Genomic DNA, 26,965 nt, shown 5'->3' on the forward strand with positions numbered 1-26,965 from the left:
AGACATATTTATGAACTTCCAGTGAATCAATAATTTAGTACATTTATATGTAAATATACATAATTTAGTACATATATTTGGTAATGATTTTAGTACATATATATTTAAGAATTTAATAATAATAATATAATAATATAATTTAATAATAATAATATATGTAATAATTTAGTATATATATATATATATATATATATATATATATATATATATTGATCCTTATTTTTCTGGATTTGTGAAAGAAACAATTTGTGAAAGAAACAATTTGTGAAAGAAAGTTGCAACCCTCAACTTCTTGGTATTGATTGGTGTATAGGAAACACAAACACAAAAGCCCAGATGTTAGCTAGAGTTTCCCATTACCAAACCCCAACCAGAACTAAGAGGTCCAGGGAATCCTATGAGGCAGTCAATAATGGTCATCCTCCCGACAGATAGAGCTGGGCAGAGCTGTGGTGAGAATGGATCTGGGGAGGTGCACCAACCAAGAAAACCCAGCATACTATCATAAAACATTCACTGGGAAGTAACTAAAGATCTGTAGTTTAACCTCTTATTCTTGACTCCAGAGAATGGCTTATCCTAACTAAACTATTAACTTTCGAACTTCTAGTGGCTATGTAGTAAGCTCCTATTTAGAGATACTCTCAGTTCAATAATCAAGACACTATCAGTGTCCCCAGACTTGTTGGTTGTGGCTGCAGGGACCAAAACATACTTAACCCTACATGCGGAATGAGCATCTTCAAATTGCTCCCTCAGTGTTGCTCTCTAAACATCTCCATTCTGGTCTGCCCCAGGAAGCCGATTTATATGGGCCACATCAACAGTATCAACAGGCTCCCTTGTCACTGGTTTCTATCTGGTTCTTTTAATGGAAAGCACCCATAGGACCTTTGAGGAAATAAGAGATGAGGAATTTATTCAGGGCATAAAATTACACAGGCTCTTTTCTCTCTCTCTTCTGCATCCATACCTAGACTATTTGTAGACACAAAAGAGTGATGTCTCTCCCCACAAACTCCCATAAGCTCATCCCTTTAGGAAGTAGTTACATTGTCCCTGTTACTTTTCCTGAGTACTGTCCCATCCTGTGTTGCTTCTCTATACTCTGTCTACATTTTTGTAAATGGTCCCTTAAGTAAACTTCACTCCAAATACTCAATTTGAGTTACGTGCATCTGTTTCCATCCAGGACCATGCCTGACTGACAAACCATTCCTACAGAGACATGCTTTACTGAGAGAAAAACCTCTGACTACAGGAAATGCAGCAGACTTACAGGGGTTTGAGAAACCACTTTTTAGAAAGCTGTAAATTAAGCACTAAGGCCCACGACAACAGTTAAAGCCTAGATAAGTCTTCATGGGCAGGGTTGTACTATGTGTAAACCAAAAACAAAACTCTGAAGCATTCTCTTTCCCTGCTTCTGGAATATTGTTTTATACCCTGCCTTACTTTTTCAAACAGGGGGGAAAAAGTCTTTTCTCAAGTGCAGCTGCAATCATGCAGTGAAAGAATCAGTGGAATATTATGTACATACTGATCCACAATCTCCTAAGACTATTTAATAGAAATCACATGCCATTCATTATACGAAAGGAGTCCCTTAAGAGTACTCTTAGGAGTTATCTGTTGGAATGTTGGGACCAGAAGGTGAAGGCTTAGCGCAGCCCATGGAGGCTCAAGTTGGAATGGGTGAGATGTGCAGATTAGGAGAGCAAAAATATGGGAACTAGGGGATTGCCATAGTAAATCACAGAGAAATAGAGGAAATGCTATAAAGATGATGGCCAAGTCTAGGGATATTCACTGTCCTCCAGAGTGTCGATTTTAAATTTCATTCTGCAAATTCAGCAGTTCTTAGTGTATTCTTTGATATGTTTATAATTATTTCTTTATTACACAATCCATAGATTTTACATTTAACCAGATGTTTTCTTCATACAAAGAAATCACCATCTTCTACCATCTCCCTCTGGTGACTCAGTGGAATTCAGCCAGGTGACCATGAAATAGTTTGGACTTCCTTACTTGGTAGCGTGCTCCATTCCAAAGACAAGAGCTGTACACTCATTAACGTGGTATTTCCACAGCTTCATGGAAATTATTGCTATCTGGAGAATACTAAGAAATGTTCACTTAGGTAACACATGTACAAACACTGAGACAGCTTTGAATGGCAATAGTGTCATGGTGGGAGAGGAAACTGTGGAGTTGTTTTGTTCCAGATGAAGACAACTCAAGAATAATTATCAACACTGATAAGCAGTCATGGACAAAGCTTCTACAAAGAATATTATAAAGCATTTTAACAGTTCAAATGTCTGTTAAAATGTCAATAACAACCTATCATCTAAGGAAATGGAAATAAGACATCCTCAAGATGGGTTGACGTGGACAAACTGAAATTTACTGAGTTTGCTTCATTAGAGATCTAATGAGATCTTTAATGAAGTTATGACCAGAACCACAGCATAAGTTATGCTGACGGATAATATTTAACTAAATCATGTCTTAATTCCCAAGTTAGAAAGATCTATCTTCAATTTTATTTTACATATTTTATTTAAACTCCACAAAATTATTTCCCCAATATTATATCTGCTAAATAGTGTTGCTTAGGCTAAATGACTTAGCTGGGAACACCCAGTCAATAAGTGGTGGGGATAAAAGTCAAAAGCTGGTCTTTCCAACCTAAATCAAGTCCCATTTTCATTGTAGTGACTCTTCCTCCTTTATGCTGAGGTGCATATCTTCCTTATTTACAGTTTTGAGAAGTCAAGCCATCAGCTCAGATATGAGTTCAACACAATTACAGGCAAAGAAAAACCTTGCAAATCCTCAGTATATTACTAGAATGTGTTGTTTGAGAATGGAATCTAAGTTGTCAAGAACAACCATTTCACTCTTTCTCTCCTCCACTTATTTTCTCACACAACTCTGAAGAAATCTGTCTGCCTAAGTCAAAATTTGCTCTTGGAAATAAAATATTAGTCTTGCACTTCAAACATATAGGGAGATAATAAAATGAGAACTTGGAATATAATGCCCAGATGCATGCTGTTCGTTGATTCAAAAGTTCAATTGGTCTCTTAGCTACTGACTTTACCATATTGAAACACCTTCTACAGAGATGGATGGTCCATCCAGTAGTCATCTATTGCAGGATATGGCTTGTCATTATGACTCCTCTGGGTAAAATGCATTCATAAAGTGCATCCACACTTCTAATTCTTCCTATCAAATGTGTAATTATGTAGTTTTATCTGACCACCGGCCACTAGAGTATAACTCTGTTCTATAATATCTGAGTCCCAAGAGAACTCACAAATTCCAACCTTGTAATAGGCCTTGAGCCATGGCAAAAAGACAGCTGAGGTTCCTGGAGAAGGAGACAGGATTGGATGTGCACTTTATGATGTACGACTCATATCTAAAATCTTTAAAGCTCCAGTGGGAGTGGGAGTCCATCAGTGTTCTTTTGGCTTGCTTCTAGAAATGACAAAAGAACAGATATGATTGTGCCTCTTATCACTTAAACACACTGGATTAAAATGGGAAGGATAGAATCATGAAAGGGAACACAATAGTGTTATCCACTCAAGTGTTCAGTTCTGCTTTATCTTTTTAGTAACTCAAAATTTACAATGGTCTCTAGAGAATGGTTTATTTTACTTTTGGAGAAATGTAATATTAAGGACAAAGGATAAACAAATCACTCAGGACAAATTTCTAACCAAAAAGAATTAGGTAAAGAAACAAGATTACCCATAAGTGATAGAAAAGAACCAGTCAATGGTCTCTTTAAAATAAGAATATATTAAGTAAGTTCACCTGTTGACTTTTTTCATTCTTGTTTAAAGGTGTCTTCTGACTGTAGTGAATTCTCTTTAGCCTCTAAAGCTAAGAGCTTTTAAGGATTTTGGAAAGTAAGAGTTCAACTGAAATCCAAGGGACAATTGTCAAATGCCTAAGAATTTGAAATTTTGGGGGGCATTTGCTAACAAATTATGCTTAAGATGCTAATAAATAACTGCCACTCTAAAGCATTTTGGACAACATCAAGCTGGAAAAAGGCATCCAGGTCTGTGTGACATATTTTCTCTAGTATATATCATGTGAAAGACTCACAGATATCTTTGGGGAGTACCCCTACTCCAAAAGCATTTCTGAAACTCTCACGAAATGATGATACAAAAAACTCCAAATTGTTATTGATTTCAAGCCATGTATCCAGTAGATGTCATGGGCCATGAAAATAAGCAATATCCTTTCTCTAATCCAGGTTTCTCCTTCCTATACCCTAGCATTTTAAATACAGTAGACTGCAACTGCTTTTCCCTATTATGCTATTTGCTTTCTAGTTACATATAATTTGAGAAGAACAATATCATAAGTGTTGAAAAATTAGAAAAAGAAGAAACTCTATCATTATCCACCATGGAATCCTTGTAAAGTTGACCTTCCCTATCTAGAGGTTTCATATCTTCAGGCTCAACTAACCATGAATCAAAAACATTTGGAAACAACTTCCAGAAATTTCTAAAGAGCAATACTTGGATTCTGCACCTGCTGAGCACTACCCTGACATTTAAGCACTCCCTGCTTCAGCCTCCTGCTGTTTCTCAGATTCCCCAACCTCTCCAGCATTCATTGTTTGAGCATTGTTTACCTGGCATCTCATCTGTACACTGTGAGGCTTGGCTTGGATGTTGTTTGAGTATATCTCCTAAAGGCCATGTGCCAGAAACTTGGTCTTCAGTGTGGCAATGCAGAGAAGTGGTAGAACATTTAAAAAATAGGGCCTAATGGAATATGGTTAGATTATGGAGGGTACAACTTTCAGGAGGGATTTATATAGTTCTTTCAGGACTCTTTTAGCTCCCTGGAGAGAGAATTATCAAAAGAGCAAGCTTGACCCTAAATTCTTTTGGAGTCCTGAATAATCATCATCTTGTGATCTCCCCCTCTCTCAGTGTACTTCCAGCATGATGTCATTCACCATGTAACCCTCACCAAAAGCCAAACCCATGGGACCTACCCTCTCCTAGACGTTTAGCCTCCCAAACTGTGGCCTATACAAACTTTCTCTTTTTACACATTATCCCTTTTCTGATATTTTATTAAGGCAACAGAAAATAAACTAATAAATCCTACAATAGTTGCACTCTTACTAACATGCATTTTTTTTACATTTCTTTAATTTTTTCTAATTAGTTATATAGGACAGCAAAATGCATTTCATTTCCTTGTACACAAATGGATCACAACCTTTCATTTCTCTGGTTGTGCAAGATGTAGAGTCACACCATTTGTGCAATCATATATGTACCTAGGGTAATGATGTCTGTCTCATTCCACCATCTTACCTACACCCACGCCCCCTCCCCTCTCTCCTCCTCTTTGTCCAATCCAAAGTTCCTCCATTCTTCCCATGCCCTCTCTTCCCCATTATGGATCAGCATTCACTTATCATAGAGAATATTCAGCATTTGATTTTTTGGCATTGGTTTACTTTGCTGAGCATGATATTGTCTAACTCCATCCATTTACCTGCAAATGCTATAATTTTATTCTCTTTTAATACTGAGTAATATTCCATGTGTATATATACCACAGTTTCTTTATTCTTCATCTGTTGAAGGGCATCTAGGTTAGTTCCACAGTTAAGCTGTTGTGAATTGGGCTGCTAGAAAATGCACGCATTTTTTAAAATAATTTTTCTCTAAACAAAATAGTATGGCAACTGTTTACATAACATTTACATTATATTAGGTATTACAAGTAATCTGGAGGTGATTTTAAATATATAGAAAATGATGTATGTTATATGCAAATGCCACACCATTTATAGAAGAAACTTGAACACAAGAGGTCCTAGAATAAAAACTCCAAGGATACTGAGAGGTGATTGCTTTGCAGCATGTTCATAGAGGTCTGTTTTTTTCAATAGAAAAGATTATTTTAACAAGCAAGCTTAAAGGAAAATATTTTATAGAAACTTCTTTTTTATATTTTTTATAATTACTAAAGAAACATTTATTGCATTTTTTCCTTTCATAAAAGAAATTCATGTTTTGTTTTGTTTGAAAATACTATACAATATAATCTGTAATTATATCACTTAGTAATTACCACTGTTTAATGTTTTGCTATGCTTTCTTCTGGTAGTGTTTGTTGCTTCTTTTGCTTATATACTTCACCAGCTTGGGATATCAAATGAGGTTCACAACCCTTTTATATGAAAGCCCTGACACCAAAACTAGAAACCAGAGGCCATTCTAGATTCCACAGGCTCTCTCACACACCACTCAACTGCCATCAAATACAACAGATTTTATTGTCTTTCTAAATATTCTGCCTCTTATTTTTCCCCTCTCAGTCACAATGCTGCTTGCTTTAATTCCATTTACATAATCTCTTATCTTGTCTTGGCTATAGAAATAGACCTAATTAAAATGTCTTAATCCTTAACATAATATACAAAGCAATCCTTCCAGTCTTTGACCAATCTTTACTCTGACGGCATCTGCCCCGTCTCTTTCCCTTTATTCTCCTGCAATTCTGAGCTTTCATTTCCCCAAACCATCAAGCTAATTCACATTCCTAATGCTTGAAACAAGGATATCTCCCTCATTTCTCTGAAAGCTTTTCTTGCTCTTTCCATCACTTTATATGGAGAATAACAATACTCCCTTTATGCCTCACACCATTTGACATGTCCGTCTACCTAGGTCTGCCTTCTCTTTTACCTTTTCTTTCTCCATCTCCTACAGCTATACTTCCTGGTATCAGGAACATTATCTGATCCATCTTTGTGCTCCAAGGAACAGAGTTTAGCCTCAGTACAAAAGAGGTGTTCAAAAACTTCTTAAAATAAATTAAGGGACAGTAGGGAAGAGTGGTAATTTTTGATTTTTTGACAAAGTCAATCAAAAACAAGTAGAATATTGTTTGGACAAATATGTTCTGACCATTCCTTTGCCATCTTTACATTTATCCATTTCTGACTTTGCTGAACAACCACAAATGAAGGGCAAATTCAGCCTATTTAAAATCCCCATGGAATGATAATTCATAAAATGCTGCAAAGAGATGAAACTCAGCAAACACCACAAAGCCATTATGAGAAAATTGTCATGCACTAAATCTGCTCAGGACAGCAGGGCGCTTAACTGATAGTCACATTTGTTTTGGGATGTTTGCCTAGAAATGTTCTTTTAATAAATGTACTAAATAAGATGCATAATTTAGCTCCTTGTCGGTAGCCTGCTGGCCAGCTGCCAGCTCCAAGTCCCTGCTCTGCTGGTCCTTCCCCTCTTTGATCTCTCAACATCTTTCTCTTGGGTTTGAATCAGCATGAGGTTACCTGCTGGCCTGTTAGGGAAAATAACATAGCTTCATTTTTTCCCCCAATTGCTCAACTCATGTTTTCATTTGGAACAAATAGAAAGTTCTCTCTAACATAACCTTTGCCTGCTGTATGATATGCATGCTGGCAGATGACACAATGCAAGAAAGAGAACTCTTGACTTTGTTGGGCAGGTGAAAACTGGAGAGTCTCCTGGTCTTCCTCTACTTATTGCCATGGGGTTTACGGTTCCACTTTCTTAGGAAGCTCTTATCATCAGTGATCAAGCCGACTTGCCTACTTTTTTGCTCCTAAGCAGCCCAGAGTAAAATTCAATAAGCTGAGAATCAGAAGAATTGCTTCGAGGTAGACTATGGAAAAACTATTTGCTATTTGCTGAGTAGCTTAACCATCTTGACCTTACTTTCCTTATCTTTAAAAAAATAATAATAGAAAATAATCACTCCCAGTCTTTTTGGTGATGCATAATCCCCCTGTCCCCACATGCAGTTATTTGACTTCCTTATAAGATTGACATGCCAGAATAGTTCTGAACACCTGTCTCATTTTCCTTTCTATTTAAGTGTATGTGTATTCCTTGAGTTTGGCAACTAGGAGAATCTCTTATCTTTTTTCTCTTGTATAATCTATTAAAATCCATATTTCATGAAAGTGATGGGCTTGGAATGTTAGTCATGGTTGAAGTCTAGGATAACTTCTGGGGAATAAGTTTTTACAGCTCTGTCAAATCAATCTCTTATCTGATTCAGGGAATTGGGCTCAAGACTCTAGAAATCTGTGAAAGCTGGCTAGAGCACTGATATAAAAATCAGTTTCTCATTTAATAAAAACTAATATTAAGAATCATTACTTATGACTGGGTGTGGTGGCCCTTACCTGTAATTCCAGAGGCTTGGGAGGCTGAGGTAGGAGGACCACAAGTTCAAAGCCAGCCTTAGCAATTTATTTGATGCCCTGAGCAACTTATAGAGACCCAGTCTCAAAATTTAAAAAGATAATAATAATAATAAATTGAAGGTTCAATCCCTGCTATAAAAATAAATAAATAAACAAAAGAATCATCACTTATGGATAGAAAATTCTTTGTTTATTTTAGATCATTTAATTCTTTCAGTAATCCTGTGAAGAAAATCCTATTGCTACTAGCATTTTTGCAGTCAAGTAAACCAGATGATGGGAACTTCGAAAAATTTATTTGGCATTTTAAGTTCCAGAGCTAGGACCCAAACCTAGGTTTTTTGTTTTTTTTTTTTCAAAGTTTTCTCCCCTCACCTAAATCATGCCTGGTTTTAACAACCAAGAGAACAGGGATAATGAAAGAGCCTGCCACCAGAAACCAAACTGTGATGTGAGGCAACAACTCAGAGCACGTGAAAGCACTTATTTCTCTAAGACATTGAATCTTCCCACCCATTTCTCCTCTTTGGATTGATACACATGGCTTGCATCAATTCCTTCCCCAGCCACTAACCTAGTGCACTGTGACACTGCATGCTGTCTGTCTATCCCATTGAGAGGAGGCTGTGTGGAGCGTGGCATCTAACAACATGCAGGTCGTTTCTCTGAATGAGCAGAATTCATTTGTCAGTTAAATCCAGAGGCAGCAGCCTGCCTTTCTCTCACTGGGCTGCTAAGAACTGCAGAGTGTGAGGAGACATTTTAAAAATCAAAATACCATGCTCGATTCTCTCATGTTGAGAAGGGCATGTCAATTCATCTCAGGAAGACCTCATGGGGCAGAAGTTTTGTAAACACACTCCAGTAGTCCCTGTTCCCTAATTTAAAACATCTCAATTCTGTTTTTATACCAGGCTCTTGCTTTTTTTTTTTTTTTTATCCCTGAGCCAAACTCATAGTTTATATGCAATGACAGGGAAGGAAGTATGTGGCCATTTTACATTTATTCTTCCCTGAATTATAAACAATCTCACTATGAAAGGCTCCCAAAGTTGGAGAAGAGTGGAGGTACAGATGAATTCTCCAAAATATGATTTTTTCATAAAATATTGTTCTGTCACTCACCAAAACTATTTGTATCATTTTTATTTCCATATGAATTTTAGGTTCAGCTTCCCAACTTCTGCAAACAAAAAAGAGAATGCATTGAATTTGTGGCTAAATTTTGAATTTAATGCTGTCTTTGAGATATTATCTTCTAATACATGAACATAGAATGTTTTTCCTTTTTTTTTGCTTCTTATAAAATTTTATTCAACACTATTTTATAGATTTTGGTCTAAAAATCTTATACCTCTTGTTTATTCAAACAGCATATTCAATTTTATATTGTTGTAAATTAATTTTTTAATTTTACTTTCAAATGGTGTATAGCTAATATACAGAAATAAAATAGATATTTGTACATGTATTGCTACTGTTTGCACCTGGAATGTCCCCTATAGGTACATATGTTCAAGGGTTGATTCCCAGCTTGGCACTAATGGGAGGTGCAGAAACTTTAAGAGGTGGGATCTGGTGAGAGGTCTCCTAGGTTCTAGGAATGTTGTAGGGGGAACCCCAGCTCTTCTTTTTCCTTTCTTTCCTCCTGACCATGAGATGAGGGGTTTAACCCTGCCACAGGCTTCTTTTGTAATGTGCCATCTCATCCCTAAAAGCAACAAGGCCAACTGATTATAGACTGGAACCTCTTACACTGTGAACCAAACTAAACCTTTTCTCTTTAGAAGTTGGTTATTGCAGCCTAGCTTTTGAATCTTTTTTTTTTTTAAGAGAGAGAGAGAGAGAGAATTTTAATATTTATTTTTTAGTTTTCAGCAGACACAACATCTTTGTTTGTATGTGGTGCTGAGGATCAAACCCAGGCCGCATGCATGCCAGGCGAGCGCGCTACCGCTTGAGCCACATCCCCAGCCCTAGCTTTTGAATTTTAAAGCCTTGCCAAGATTGTTTACTGATTCGAGTGGCTGTGTGTATGTGTGTGTGTATGTGTGTAGTTCTTTAAGATGTCTATATAAAATCATCTGAGAATAGAGGTAATTTTGCTTTCTTAAATTTAGTCTCCATGACTTTTCTTTTGCTTGACGAATTGCCCTGGCTAGAAAATCCAGTGCAATGTTAAATAGAAATGGTGAGATTGAGTACTCTTGTCTGGTTCCTGATATTGAGGTGAAAGTGTTCATATTTCATCATTATGATGTTAACTATGGATTTTTCCTTTATAAGCTTAAAAAGTCTTATTCTTAGGTCACTGAGAGATTTTTGTCACCAATGAATGCTTTATTTTGCAAACTTATTTTTATATTTATTGAGATGATTATGTGGTTTTTATTCTTTATATATGATACTGATTGATTCTCACATTTAAAAGAAAAATTCATTCCCTGGATAATTCTCCTTTGGTCATTGTTTATAAACCTCTTTATTCATCACTAGATTCAGTTTACTAGTAATCTGTTAAAGAATTTGAGTTGATATTTATAACAATATTGGTCTTTAGCCCTCTTTGCTTGTAATGTTTTAGATTATGGTTTTATAAAGATTCTGATATTATAGAACGATTTGATAAGTGGTCTCACTTTTTCTGTTTTGAAAGAGTCTATAAAGCATTACCTTTATTCACTTTTAAAAACATGGTAGAAGAAGTCATCAGTAAAGCCTAGATTTTTCTTCATGAGACTTTGAATTTTTTTCTAATTTGTTTGGGGTCTACTCAGATTTTCTTTTTCCTCTTGATTTTTGATAGTTTGATCTTTACATGATTTGCCCCATTTCATCTAATTAGGTAATTTGTTGGAATACAGTTGCACACAGTGTGCTCTTAATGTCATATTTATTTTCATAAGTTCTGTAGTGATGTTCCCTTTATAATACCTGGTTTTAAATTCTGTATTTTATATTTCTGTATATTTTTCTAGGTAATTTTTTTATCATTTAAAAGAACTAATTTTTTACGATCTTTTTTATTTTTAATTTGTTACATATGACAACAGGATGCATTACAATTCACATTACACATATAGAGCACAATTTTTCATATTTCTGGTTGCACACAAAGTAGAGTCACATCCCTCATGTCTTCATACATGTACTTAGGGTAATGATGACCACTGCATTTCACTGTCTTTCCTACCCCTATGTCTCCTCTCTTCTCCTCCCTCCCCTTTTCCCCTTTGCCCTATCTAGAGTTAGCCCTCCACCCCCACAGCATATTATGGATCAGCATCTTTAATCAGAGAAATCATTGGGCATTTGGTTTTGGAGGATTGGCTAATTTCATTTAGCATTATATTCTCCAGTTACAACCATTTACCTGCAAACGCCATGATTTTATTCTCTTTTAATGCTGAATCATACTCCATTTTGTATATATACCACATTTTCTTTATCCATTCATCTATTGAAGGGCATCTACGTTGGTTACATAGTTTAGCTATTGTGAATTGTGCTGCTATAAACATTAATGTGGCTGTGTCCTTGTAGTATGCTGTTTTTATATCCTTTGGGTATAAACCAAGGAGTGGGATAGCTAGATCAAATGGTGGTCCCATTAAAAGAACCAATTTTGAGGGTTTTTTCTATTATTTTCTCTTCCAGTTATTTCCAGTCTAATTTTTATTGTTTCCTTTTTGCTTTTGGCTTTATGTTTATATTGCTTTTTCCCTCTAATTTCTAAGGTAATATTATTGGCATTTTTTAAAAATATAGGCATTTAAAACTATATATTTCATCTGACATTGCATTAGCTGCATTTCTTAAGTTATGATATTTTACATCATTTTCTTCCATTTCAAATTATTTCTCTTTTAACTTTTCCATTTTTACCTTGACATATTAATATTTTAGTAATAAGTGTTTTTTAAATTTTCAGATACTTATGGATTTTCCATATTTATTTGTTTTTTATTTTTAATTTCATTCCATTGTGAATAGAGAACATAATTTTCTAGTTTGTTTTTTAGCTTAATGTATTATCTATTGTGGAGAATATCCCATGTGGTGGAAGAAGTAGTGTATTGAGTTCCATAATCATTATTGTTGAAATGTGTATTCCTGTTTTAATTTTAATTTCCGAAATGAACGAAACACACAGGTAGAAGATAACAAGTAAATAAGAGATGTTCACAACATTATAAACCAACTACATCCAGCGAATATCTGGATGATTCCATCTACCATCATGTGGAACAATTTTCAGGTTACATCATGTGCTATTTTGCAAGACAGAACAGAATACGTTTAAAAGGAATGGCATGGATGGTGAGACTGTGTCATTGGGTGTATAGTATATATATTTGTAATGTGGTGGATTATTTCTTTTATCACCATTAATGTATTCCTTTCTCTTCAAGACTAATTTTTGTCCTAGTCTTTTTTTACCCAACATTAGTAAAACCACTCTGTTCTCTTTTATTTACTATTTGCATAGCATGTATTTTCCCACTCTTTCACTTCCAAGATCTTTTTGTTATGAGTCTAAATTACATCTTTTATAGAGAGCATATTGTTCAATTATTTTTACTTTAATACAATTTTCTATTCTGTCTTTTGTTCTGAATATTCAATGCAGTTATATTCAATGTCAATACTTATTATGTAGGATTTACATCTGTAATTTTATTATTTTTTCTTAGCCTTTGGGTCTTTTGTCCTTGATTCTTCAATCACACCCTCTTTTGTGATAAATATATATTTTCTAGTGTGCCAATTAAATTATGTTTTTTAGCTTTTTTCCCGACTATATTTTAAAATTATTTTCTTAATAGTTTCCCTGGAAATTATAATTAACATCTTAAAACATTCTAGTTAGAATTAATACCAACTAAATTTTTTCAATAGTATACAACAACTTTGCTCCATAATAAATTCTGTTCCCTCCCTCCTCCTTGGACTTTATTGTCACAAAATTACATCTTCATACACTGTAAGATCATTATAAATTATGCAGTACAAGATTAATATACATCGTGTAATTACAGCTTTGTAATTACTGTTTTTTTACAGTTGTGAATCAAATAGAAGAAAAGATTTAGCAACAAAAATATGTTTAGATTATCTTTTGTGTTTGCTTTTGAAGTGGACTCACTAGCACTTTCCATTTCTTCTTGTGGAGTCAAGTTACTACCTAGTGTCCCTTTCATTTCAGCCTAAAGCCTTTAATATTTCTAGTAGGGCAGATCTGCTAGTATTTGCATTCCCTGCTTTTGTTTATCTTGAAATATTTTAAATTTTTCTGCTTCTGCTTTTGTAGTTGCTTTTTGCTATTTCTGTTTTGCTTTGTTTGGGGGGATGGACAGCTATGCTGGATTTAGAATGCTTGTTGATACTCTTTGTCTTTCAGCAATTTGAATGTGGTGTCTCGCTATCCTACCACTGAGCTATAGCCCAGCCCTCTTTATCAGTATTTTCTGATGGGTAAGACATTGTTTTCCTCTTTCCTTTTATTCTGTATGTATGATTTCCTTCAGTTCTTTGAACATATTTAAGGTAACTGATTTAGAACTGGTATTTGGAAAATTTTTTAAAAAATAGACTTGTTCGAGGCCAGTTTACTCATTTTTATCCATATATGGAAACTATTTTCCTATTTATTTCACATCATATTTTGTTGTTGAAAACTATCCATTTTAAACAATAAGCAGTCATCTCTTGGTATTCATGGATCCTCAGTTCCAGGATCCCCCAGGATACCAAATCTGTTGATGCACAAGTCACTAATTTAAAATGAGATAGTATTTACCTATAACCTATGAACATCCTCCTTCATACTATAAATAAACTCTAGTTTACTTATAAAACCTAACACATAAATACTATATAAATAGTTGTATTGTGTTTTTTACAAAACAATGGCAAGAAATAAAGTCTGTATGTGTTTTCCTAATATTTTCAATCTGTGGTTGGTTGATTGATGGTGCAGAATCTATGGAGGAGGAACCTGTGGACACAGAGGGCTGAGAGTAAGGTGAAAACTTTGCACATCAGATTCTACCTCCTTCTGGTTTTTGTTGTTGTTCTTTCTTAACTCTTGTTGTTCTTTGTTTGCTTAGTGACTTTCCTAGATTAAATCTAAAAAGTTTTTACTCACTGAAGTGTGAAGCTGGTGAAATCTCTGGCTTAGTGGTTAGCTAATGATGGAACAGGGGAGTTTTTTGATGTGTTTTGGTTTTGTGTTTTAATAAAGTGAACCAGTAAGTCTCATACACATTTTCTCTGTTCTATTGGGGCATACTTTCAATTCTCTAGCAGTTTGAAACTCTTGACTTCCACATCATCAGCTGCTTTGAAAACCCTCAGGCTCAGACAGTGTGAGGTTTCAGGGACCTATAAGAGTTTGCCTAAGCACATGCACATTCCTATTCACAAAGGTGGTTTCCCAATTCCTTAAGAATGTATTGTGATCTCAAAGACTCCTATGGACAGGTCACTATCCCCCCAGATTTTATTCTGAAAATTTTGCCCTAAGTATTATAGCCACTTTGGGCAACTACAGTATTAAATTGTCAGATATTGACAAATGTCCTGGGAATAGAACTTTAATTCTTAGGTGAGATAAACAGACTTGACAAATAAAGAAAATATATGTATGCTTACTCTTAATTGCTACGTACATAGGTGTGTAAATCTCATAATGCACAGTAATATAATCTGTAACTTTCAGTAGTGCATATGACAATCTAAAGTAGTATTATGTTTTCTAGCCTTCCTTGCAACTAAGTGTGACTGATAATAAGGGTTGACATATAAGCAGAGGTTATATGCAATTTCTGAAAAAGGACCTTACTAGGATATGAAGCAAGTTTGGCATAACCATGCTTACCCCTTCCCACTGGGTAAAACAGAGGAAAACCCTGGTATTCTAACCTCCAGATCATGAGATCATCATGGGTGTGTATGCTATGCCTGTTCCAGAGAATTCTAGAGGCCTGACACTTTAGAGCCACCATAACCACTCCTTTCCAACTGCCAACCTGAAACCTATAGATGCCAGAAAAATAAATGCCTGTCCAGTTAAAGCCACTGTTATTAGTATTTGCAGTCATCCCCAGATTAATATAATCCCACTTGATACAGCAAGTTTCAAAGTTTAAAACTTATGTTTCTGAGGTTGTGAAGCTTTTAAATACATTATATAAATTCAATAGAGTTACCCACTGATGATCAGCCCAGCTCAGTCCTGCTCTGATCAATGAATACTGAAAATAACAGAAGATGAAATTGTGTCTCACGGATCTTTGTAATTGAAAAATTAATACAAAATTTAAGACATTCACATTTTCAACGTTTATCTGATAAGAAAATTCAACATGTGGAAGATTGTTTGTTATTAAATACATTTTTATGTTTACATTGTAGGCAGAACCTTAAGGATGATCCTAATATCCCGACACCAGCCACAATTTCCACTTCCCTTTTGAATGTGAGTCGAACTTATGACAACGATGTGATGTCACTCAACATGATTTTACATTGCATGGTAAAATAAAGGTAGCTGAGTGGGTATAATATAAGCTTCCTTTTAAAAGGAGAGAACTTTTCCCTGACTTGTAGAAAGTGAAGGCAGAATCAATGCATGAGAAGGAATTGAGGCTTCACATATGACTTGTGGATAGATGGTGCCCCAGAATGAGAAAGGCAGGTAGTCCCTAGAGGATCAGAGTGACCCCTTGCTGATCAAAACTGAGAAATGATGGCCTATCCATCCTAAAATGCAAGAAACTCAATTTTAACAACAAGTTGCATAAACTTGCAAGGAGATTCTCCTCAGTTTCTAGGAATAAGAACTCAGCCTGATATGTCTTGCTTTTGTTCTGTGAGACCATAGCAAAGAACTAGTCAAACTCACAAGGACTCCCAATTCACAGAAAGTGTAAGATAATAAGTGGGTGTTAAGTAATTATATTTATCGTCATTTATTGCACATCAATGGAGAAACTGGTAGAGTAAAAATATACTCTTGTTTGAAATTTTGAAATACATAGATCAATAGAACATTGTCACTTTTTCAGTTGTTTTCACCAGAGTAAACAAGATGGATGAAAAAAGACAAATAAAATCATAATGTAATTGCAATGATAGAAGTGTTTTATAAAATGCTGTGGGAATGCAGCTATGTGGTAATGAATTCTGCCTAAGGAAATAAGAAGAGATCTTTCAGAGACTGTGATTGTTGGATTCTATAATGTAAAAATAATATGTACCAGGGACAAACAATACTATCAGGCAAAAGAGACATATCCTTAAAACACAAATATTCACAACATTGCAAAATTGATTAAAGGTACAAAGAAGCCCAGCTTTAACTTTATGCAACATTAGCTGGTGAGCGAGGGCACCTTAGTGTTTGGAGAAATGGCTCTATCTCAGAGTATCCATTTTATCACATGGCAGAGAGTGCCTCTAATCATGTTCTGATTGGGCAGGACTGAAATCTAAACCTATCTGTCCACACATCCATATACAAGACATTCAATGTGTACATTGTATATCAACAAAATACTTCCTCACAAGAGAAACCTGAATGTGCATGCTATATCCCAACAGAATTTCATGGAAATGTGTGGTTGTCAGCCTTTTTGATGGCCCATATTGAATACATCTTCACTAAGATCTGCAGTGTTCTTTCCTTCATACAGAAGCTACCTGGAATTCTGCAAGCAGATAGAACATGCCTTTGAAGAATTGTCATCCTGTTGTTCTCTGCCACAGCCATGCTCTTGGATGGTGTGCGACAGTCAGCTACAATTTCCACTTTCTACAATTCCAGGAGTCTTGCAATTGCAGCTCAATTGGCCTTTTCAGTCCTCCCCGTTCCCCTGTAGAGATTAGTTTATAATTTTGCAATGGCCACCATTTTTCCTTTTCTTCTGTTCTTTTCTCACATTAAACAGAAAGTCATTTCATCTTCCCATTGTATTGCCAATGTCCAAGTTAGTACTTCAAATTTTCTCTGCTCATTCAATCCTTCAGTGTTTTGTGTTTTTCTCTATTTCAGGTGTTGTACAACTGAAATATAAATTATTTAAAGTAGGTTTTGATTTTTTTTAATATCTACCAAAAACAGACATCAAAAAATTAAAATTAACATTAATGAATATCTTAAAAATATTTTATATAATATGTATGTGTTGTTCCTATGATAAATCACAAGACTGATTTTGGGATTAACTGTTAAAGATCTTCACTATTAAGTGATCTTATGATCATTTAAGAGCTTTACCACAATTCACACAGGTCAGAGACTATGAGCCAATGCCAGATTTCAAGGTCAATACATTGTATTCTCCATTGATTTCCACAGTAATCACTGTAGCATATTATAATTATTGTAATGACATGGAACTAAGGAATAAAGTAACTCAAATCTGTTAAATAATTTTGTCCTGCTCTTGGATGAGAAGATACTTTCTGAAACAGTCTTCCCCAAGGTACCCATAATTTCCCACTGGAGACTTCCAACTGGAGATTTTTCTGATATTATACATTTTCTTTAAATTAACATCATTTATTACTATTACTTACACCCTTTTAGGTCACCCTCAAATGATTTTTCTACCATAATACTTCTAATCTGTTTAAGAATTAAAGGATATTTTTCAGTTCCTTTAGCCACATGAGGTTTTTCATGGTTCTGTTAGTAATTTCTTCAATATCAATGTTATATTCTAATGGGTTAAAGAGTATCCCTCTAAATTACTCAAAAATTGTCTAACTTATAGTCCATATTTCTTTCTTCTGTTTGGTCTTTGGGGACAGTTATTTTTTGAGATCAGAAAAAAAAGGCTCCTATGTGATTTATATCTAATTGGCTACTGGGAATTTGAAAGGGGGAAATGAAGATTAGTTTCTTCACTTCTGGAATTCAGGTTGTGACAGAATAAAAAACACTTGAGACTTGAAGAATATAAAGACATATGTAGTTCAACAGATATATTGAATTCATGTATCCACATGGATTAATTATTTAGATAAAACTGAAATCAAAACACCAAACTATATTCTTATGTATTGGAACAAAAAGGACATGTATTCTTAGTACCAGATGGCAAGGCTTGAAAGCACATATTATTTTGGTAAATCCATAAGTTTCAAATTTATTCCATCTGAAAAAATTCAAAATGTTCTTAAATCTTAACAGAAAAATAGAGTATACTGAACAAATTTTTAGAAGCAAAATCAACTTATATTGATTCAATGAATAGACTCCACATTTCTTTTTTTTTTTTTTTTTTTAGTTGTGAATGGACCTTTATTTTATTTATTGATACACACTACTGAGAATCAAACTCAGTGCCTCACACATGCTAGGCAAGTGCTCTGCCACTGAGCCACAATCCCAGCCCTAGACTCCATATTTCTAGTGTGTATTTTGTCAACAAGTATTGGTGAAAATTATTTACAGGCATAAAACCTATTATGTCAAATATTTTCACTTAGAAGGGCATCCTACAGACATTGTTTAAAAAGAAAATAACAAATGTTTCATTTTTACAAAAATATTGTTATAAGATTAGCAATAAATTCTTGTTTCAAAACCCCATTCTGGGTTATCAGTAGTTGAAATTTAATTGTAGTTTTCATCTTATATACTCACCCCAGAAATATGCATAAATCATGATGCTCTTCTAATAATTAGTAAAAAATGTATCTACAGAGTTTCCTTTCACATGTTTCTCTTAAGCAATGAAAAGATGCTGGGTAATTTGGCTCAAATTTGTAAAACATGAGAGTATGTCTATATGTGAGAATTTGTGTGGATAATAAAAACATATTAATTTTCAGATTTTACATGGGAGATTATAACTTTAATAATACCACAAAAATGAAAACCTGGAAGTAGTTAAATAGAATTTGCAAGCAATCAAAATTTGTTACACAAAATTTGCATAATTAAGGTCATATTCTTTATAAAGATATTATTTTTATCTTCATCTTTATAGTCATATTCTAACTCAGAGACCATTTATTCTTAATTTAGATCAAATTCTACTATAACAGGAGTTGTAGTTTCTAAGCTCAGATCATGTTAGATACAGCACATTGGAGTATCCGTGATGTAGTCAGAGGCAAGCACACTAAATGACACAATGGCTTAAATGTGAGAGTTTGAACTATAGGGACAGATCAGAGAAAATGTATACAGTAGGTCAGAAGACTTCCAGATCCAGTAGTGGTTGAATAATATTCTACTGTAACCTTCAGATGACATCTATAAACTTTGGACACAATAAAAAAAGCATTTTCCAATGCAGATTTCCCAATAAGAGAGTTCATATATGGAGTAGGGGACTTGAAAGAAATGAATTCCTGTTTCCATAGCTTTTACCTTGAATCCAGTTTCAGTCACTAAAATGTCTGGAGTAACTGGAACAGTAAAATCTGCAGCCTTTCTGGCTTGGGGAAAAAAGAAGATTGAATCTGGGATAAACATGGCCAAGTCATAAGGAATCCTAGAAGTGTACCACACAGAAGAAATATTCCCCAATTCCCCAATTTCCATCTACCCACCACTCAGGCTAGCACCTGAATCATATTATTTTTGAACAGAAAGTAGCCCCTAAGCGAAATATCTGAACTAAAAACACAGTTACCACCCTAAAAACAGATTTGGAATACAAAGCTTAACTGATTGCCTACTCAAACAAAAGCAAAAGTTACATCAACTCTGTAGAAACTTTGTCAGAAATTTCAAAAAGGAAAAAACAACAACAACAACAACAAAAAACATCCTTTTGAACTCATTCACTGATTCCAGCCTTACACTGATAGCAAAATAAAACTGACATTCCAAGGAAAACATGCCATGAATACATGGCCTACATAGACATTGAAGTAAATATGAAACAGAATACTAATAAACTAAAATTATGAACTAAAATGATCATGACAAAAATGCAGGAAAGGCATCTGGCAAAATTCAAGATCTGTTTCTGAATTTCTGATTAAAAAAAAAACTAAAAAAAAAAAAAAAAAAAAAAAAACCTCTTAGTGTTATGGTTTAGCTATCAGGTATTCACCAAAACTCATGTATCTCACGTATGAGATAATGCAAGAATTTACAGAGATGAGATGATTAATTATGGGAAGGACAACTAATCAGTGGATTAATCCCCTGATAGGGAATAACTTGGTAGTAACTGTAGACAATGCAGGATGTGATGGGAGGAGGCAGGTCACTGGGGGCATGCTGTTATAGTATACATTTTGTCCCTGATGAGTGGAGCTCACTCTCTCTGCTTCTTGGTGTACATGCCCGGCTGCTTTGCTCTGCCACACTTTTCTGCCATGATGTTTTACCTCACCTTGGGCCCCAAAGAATGGAGTCATCTATGGACTGAGACTCTGAAACCATGAGCCCCCAAATAAACTTCTCCTCCTTAGAATTGTTCTTGTCAGCTCTTTTAGTCACAGCAGTGAAACAGCTGACTAAAATGCTTAGCAAACTAAGACCAAAATTCTTCACCCAGATAATAAATGTGGATGATTCAGCCTTAATTTCAGAAATAGAGGCTGGGGATATAGCTTAGTCAGTAGAGTGGTTGCCTTGCATGCACAAGGCCCTGGGTTCAATCCCCAGCAAACCCCCCGCCAAATAAAAAAAAAAAAAAAGATGAGAAATAAGCTAAGGATTTCTATTTTTATGTCCTTTATTCACCATTGTACTATAATGCAATAACACAAGAAAAATAAGTGGAAGATTTGAAATTGTTTTTAGACAGATTTGTCTATGTAAAATGTATGACAGAATCTGCAAAGAATTGACTAGAAAAAACTGAATTTAGCAAAGTCATAGGATATAACAACATGCAAGATTTATGGAATGCAGCTTAAATAGTTAAGGAGTTATTTCAGTTTATATATTAGAAAAGAAGAGTGATATAAATTAATGATTAAAATTACCACCTTACGGAGTTGTGAAAACTTAAAATATTAAAATAGAAGGAATAAAGTAATAAAGACAAGGGTAAAAAAATAATCAATAAAAATAATCAATAAACAAAAGGAAAAAGGTGTAAAAAAATAATCAATAAAAATAATCAATAAACAAAAGGAAAAAGGTGGAGGAAGAAAGAGGAGGAAATGTAGGAGGAAGAGAAAAGAAGAAAGAAAAATCAATAAAACCAAAGGTTTCTTCCTGGAAATGACCAATGAAATGAGTACATCTAGCTCATCTGATCAAGGAAGGCACAACCCTATATTAAAAAAAAGAGAAAGAGACAGAGAGAGAACAAATGACCAATATCATGAATGAAAAGGAGATATGACTATAAATCCTAGATAGATTAAATGAATGAATGAATATTTTAAAACATTTTTAATAGTAAATTTGAAAATTTGAATTAAAAGGAATCCTTGGAAGACAGAAATTACAAAAAAAAATTTGAAGAAGAAACAGAAAACTTTAGTAGTTTTAAGAAATTAAGATTTAAGAAATTAAATTTATAGTTAAAATTTCCTACCCCCCCCCCCAAAAAAAAGAAAGAAAGAAAGAAAAGAAAACCCTACACCCCTACACCATTTAGAGCTGTACTGGTGAACTGAAACACTTAAAAAAGAAATATAATACTAGTCCTATACAAAATTTATTAGAAAGTAGAGAAGAAAATAATTTACAATTCATTTTATTGACCCAAGACTTCATAAAAGATATTACTAGAATTGTAGAATATTCTTCATGAACATAAAAATTAAGTTCTTCCACAAAATCAAATGTAACAACATATAAAACTATGTAATCAAATGATACTTATCCCCAGAAAAGAAAATTAAACTTCACATCTGAAAATTAATCATTACAATTCACCATGTTAATAGAATAAAGGAGAATTACCATGTGATCATTTTATTAGATGGAGAGAAAAACAGTTGAAAAAAATTTAACACTGATTTATATAAACATTCTCAGCAAACTAGTGTTTGGAATCATCTTCAACATAAGTTAGGGCGATTATGTAAAACCTAAAGTATCGTAGTTAATTACAAAATTATTGAATACTTTTGAGAATGATCAACAAAATTTAAGGATATCTAATAACACCTTTGCTATTTAACATTCTACCAGAGACCCTACCCAGCATAATAAAGCACTAAAAACAAATAAAAGGCCTAGGTGGTAGAAAAGAGAAAGACTGCCTTTACTTGCAGATGAAATAACTATAAGCATAGAAAATCTTAAGGAATACACCAGAAGCTACAAAAATTAATGGGTGAGTTTAAAAACTTAGCAAAATAAAAGATCAAGACACAAAACTCAAACTTTTCAACATATTAGAAGTGAGCAATGGGAAGGTTAAAATTTTTAATACTGAATGTATGATTGATGGTATGTGAAAAATAAAATACTTAAGAATAAATTGACAATTAACAAGCACTTTTCAATGAAATTAGAGATCCAAATAAATGTGGTATGTGTGTGTTTTGTTTATGTATAATAGAAATATACATACATACATATACACACATATATATAGACAATATTCTACATGCTATGCTTATAGATCAGCATGTTACAGCTACTCTACTCATAGATTAGCACATAAAATGCACTTATAAATATTGAAATTTTATCCAAATAACACATTTCTTTTTTATTTTGTTGACTAAAACTGCTAATAGTTTTGGATATCTCTATTTTTCTAAAGATAATTATTAAAATTATCTACCTGGCTTAGCTACCTAAACTATGTAAATAAGAAATACAATTAGTTTAACCTAGACAGTGTGAGCTTATGAGAAGGTCAGGAAATTGGTGGTAACCCAAGATGAGGTATTTTGTGCATTAGCTTGAAATACTTAACAGAAAAATAAAAATAAACTGAAATACAATATTGTGAGAATACAGAGAATTTTTCAAGGAGAAAATAAACATTATGGACTCTTTGGGTTGCATTGTGAATTTCTTGGCATTCTATTCTTTTTTATAAAATCAATTATATGGATTTTGTAATTTTTTTAAGAGTTAAGATTTTGCAGTTTAATTTATGTGATAATCAATAAAAACTGATAAGAAAATGATCTATTTTGTGGAAGTGACTTTACCAAGCTTGGGAAGGCAAAATTCAAACCAAATGTCATCACAAATGTCCTTTGTTCAATGTGTTAGTCAGCTTCTCATCGCTGTCACCAAAGTACCTGACAAGACCAACTTGAGGGAGGAAAGGTTTCTTTTGGCTCACAGTTTCAGAGGATTTCTTCTGTAGTTGGCTGACTCCAAGAGAGAATCATCATGTCGGAAAGGTAAGACGGAGGTAGGCTGTTCAGCACTTGGCAGCCAGTCAGAAAGCAGAATGAAAGAAAGAAAGAGGCCAAGAACGGATACATTTCCCAAAACCATAACCCCAGCAATCTACTTTTCCAGTCATGCCCCATCCACCTATAGGTCCAATCCCATTAATACATTTGGCTACCAAAGGATTGATCCAGCATATGCATTAATCCACTGATGATGTCAGAGCCTTAGTCATTTCCTAAAAGCCGACCTCTGAACATTGCTAGAGTGGTCATATTGTCAAAACAAGAGCTTTTGGAGGGACATTCAAACTCAAATAATAACACTCCCTAAAAGCTTTTGTAAGAAGACCAGACTTTGAGGGAGGAGAAAAAGGTAAGGCAATGAGAAATAAAATTGATCAACTTATGTTATGTGCATGTATGAATATTCCATAATGAAATTCACTATTCTGTATCATTATTATGCATCAATAAAACAAAGATTTCGGTAAAGATAAAACATTTTTAAAAATGGTTAGACTTCCCAAAATTATTGAGCAGTTAGAAACTACTAATTTAGAAGACTACCAGAATGGTCAAATAGAACTGTCCAGCACAAACCTAATGCCCTAAAAAGAGACAGGACAACAAATAAATAGTTTATTTTGAGTTAAGTGTCTGAGGAAGAAAACTGGAACCCAGCGAGGGAGAAACAGGGACCCTGTTAGGAATGGAGACCTAGGAAAACAGCATAGAGTAGAAGAGAGCACATTAGGAACATTACTCTGAGTTCCCACCCAGTGGAATTTCCTTTTGCTGGGGAAAAGGTGATTAGAAGAGTCCCAGTGGGCCTCATAGCCACAACCAGCAGCCACCCTAGCTATAGAAAGCTTCCAGAGGTGTGGATCCCAGTTAGCAGAGCTACCTGGAATCTGCAACACAGCTTTGCTTCACAGAAGGAACATGCATTATCTCTCTTTACCCAATTCCTAGAGCCCAAACTGCTGCAGCATGGCATTGAAGTAAGGGTGGAGCCTTGCTGCTGGCTCACCAAATGATCTATACCACTAACAGGCATCAGGCCATATGCTCCATGCTCTTCACCACTTTTTCCACCTCTGAGGAAATGTCCATTGCGCTCCATGGCACCCAGGCACCCAATCTCCCAGGCTCTGCCACACCTATTACCAGAGCAGCCACCTAGAGGGGGTACATAACACTTTTAGTGTCATATACATAACACTCACCTGGGTTGCTAGACTACCTCCAGTTCAATGCTGTCCCTGGAGACAAAAGGGCTCCATGACTTTGAAACCGCTGTTGACCGGTGACGAGTTCTTGCTTCCCCAATGTTGAAGAATAACACCAGAAAGCACACGCCGAGGCAAGGTCAGAGTAGAAATTAGAAATTTATTAAAGGACAGCAGAAAAGACTTCTCCCGGAGGAAGAAGGGGACCCAAGAGGTGGGAATCCATGGAAGTGCAGTTGTTTCCCCTTTTTATAGTTTTTTCAGTGATGGAATGTAGGTTGGAGGCCCGAGGGGTGAGACACAGGTGGGCCAAAGAAGTAATCTGGTCAGGAAGGACTTCTGAGTCAGCACCTTCAAGTTTGCTGGGGGCTGTTTCCTGGGCTCCATTAACATTTCTTTGAGGTGGACTTTGGCCTAGGGCCTTTTCAGGACTTCATTAACATTCCATGAGTTGTCCTGCGTTTTCCCTGAGTCATTCCCAGCATGGCCTCCATTTTAGATTTCACTCGATATTAGACCCAATTTACCTAACTACACTGACTACCTAACTTTAAATCTGGCTTCAACTTCACTGTTATTAGCAACATGTCCCACACCATTGATTATAGATGAAGAAGATATAGGGAAAAAACACTAGGGTGACCAAGTAGAATGAAAGGTAATGTACCAACTCCCGAAGATACATCTTCAGGAGAAGGACATTTACTGCCAAAGCCACCTTCTAAAAGCAATAAAAATAACTGATCCACCAGGTGTATAAATCTCAACATAGGTACAACGTAAGTATAAAAAAACAAAGTACCATGTGGCCTCCAAAGGTGAAAAATCACTAACTCCAAAATAATAGACTCCAAGGAAAAAAATATGGATGACTTGCTCAATAAGAGATTTAAAAGAGTGATAAGGAAATTCCACAAGATTCAAGAGAATATTGAAGGACAATTCAATGAAATAAGGAAAACAGTGCATAATATGAATGAGAAAACTTAGAAAAGAAAATGAGCTAATGGAAAAGAACCAAACAGAAATCTCAGAAATAACTCAAAAAGTCACAGAAAAATACAGTTTAAACTGGGCACAGTGGTGCATGCCTATAATCCCAGTGGCTCAGGAGGCAGAAGCAGGAGGATTGCGAGTTCAAAGGCATCCTCAGCAATGGTGAGGTGCTAAGTAAATCAGTGAGACTCTGTCTCTAAATAAAATACAAAATAGGGCTGGAAACATGGCTTAGTGGTTGAGTGCCCCTGAGTTCAATCCCTAGTACCAACAACAACAACAACAACAACAACAAATACAGCTTAAAACTTTAACAATAAACTGAGTCACGTAGAAGAAAAAAATAAATGAAATTGAAGACACACTTTTGCCAATATCCCAATTAAAAAAAAAAAAAAAGAATAAAGATGGCCCCTGAGACTTAATGGAACATTACCAAATGAATATACTTCTAATTTTTTGTCGTTCCAAAGGTGAAAGGAAGAAAAAGGTATAGGAAATATATTCAATGAAATAATAGCTGAAAATTGTTTTCATCTTGGGAAAGATAGGCATCAACTACAGAAGAGTCATAGGACCTCAAAAGACCACCAGAAAAGATCCTCACCATGACAAAGTATATTTAAACTGTCAAAAGTATAAGACAAATACAGAATTCTAAAAATAGCAAGAGGAGGGTCCCAGTCACATTTAGGGGAGATCTCTTAGACTAACAGCAGATTTCTCAACTGAAAACTCCCAGGCCAGGAGGAAATATAATAATATATTCCAAATACTGAAAGAAAAAAGTGATAACGTAGAGTACCACCTAGCAAAGCCATCATTCAGTAATAAAGGAAAACTAAAGAATCCCAGACAAAGAAAGCTGAGAGAAATCACCACCACCAGACCAGCCGTACAAAGGATGTAGAACAGAGTCCTACATCCAGAAACCCTTCTAGTCTTTCCCTTCTTCCAAGAGCCCAATATCCAATGATATTATGGGAGAGAATGAAGAATCCACTGAAAATCCTTAGAGGGCAGTTATAACACCTGCCAAGAAAAAGAGCTTAGTTTTTGCTTAACATAAAACTGACAGTTTAGGTTGGAGGAAACCTAGACGCACCCTATAGGTATATTAGAAAGTGGGATTGAAATGAAAGGATTAGAAATGGAAACTAAGGGAATGCTTACAAGCTAA

The sequence above is a fragment of the Callospermophilus lateralis genome, chromosome 3 (genome assembly GCF_048772815.1).
Source record: "Callospermophilus lateralis isolate mCalLat2 chromosome 3, mCalLat2.hap1, whole genome shotgun sequence".
In the NCBI taxonomy this organism is placed as follows: Eukaryota; Metazoa; Chordata; class Mammalia; order Rodentia; family Sciuridae; genus Callospermophilus; species Callospermophilus lateralis.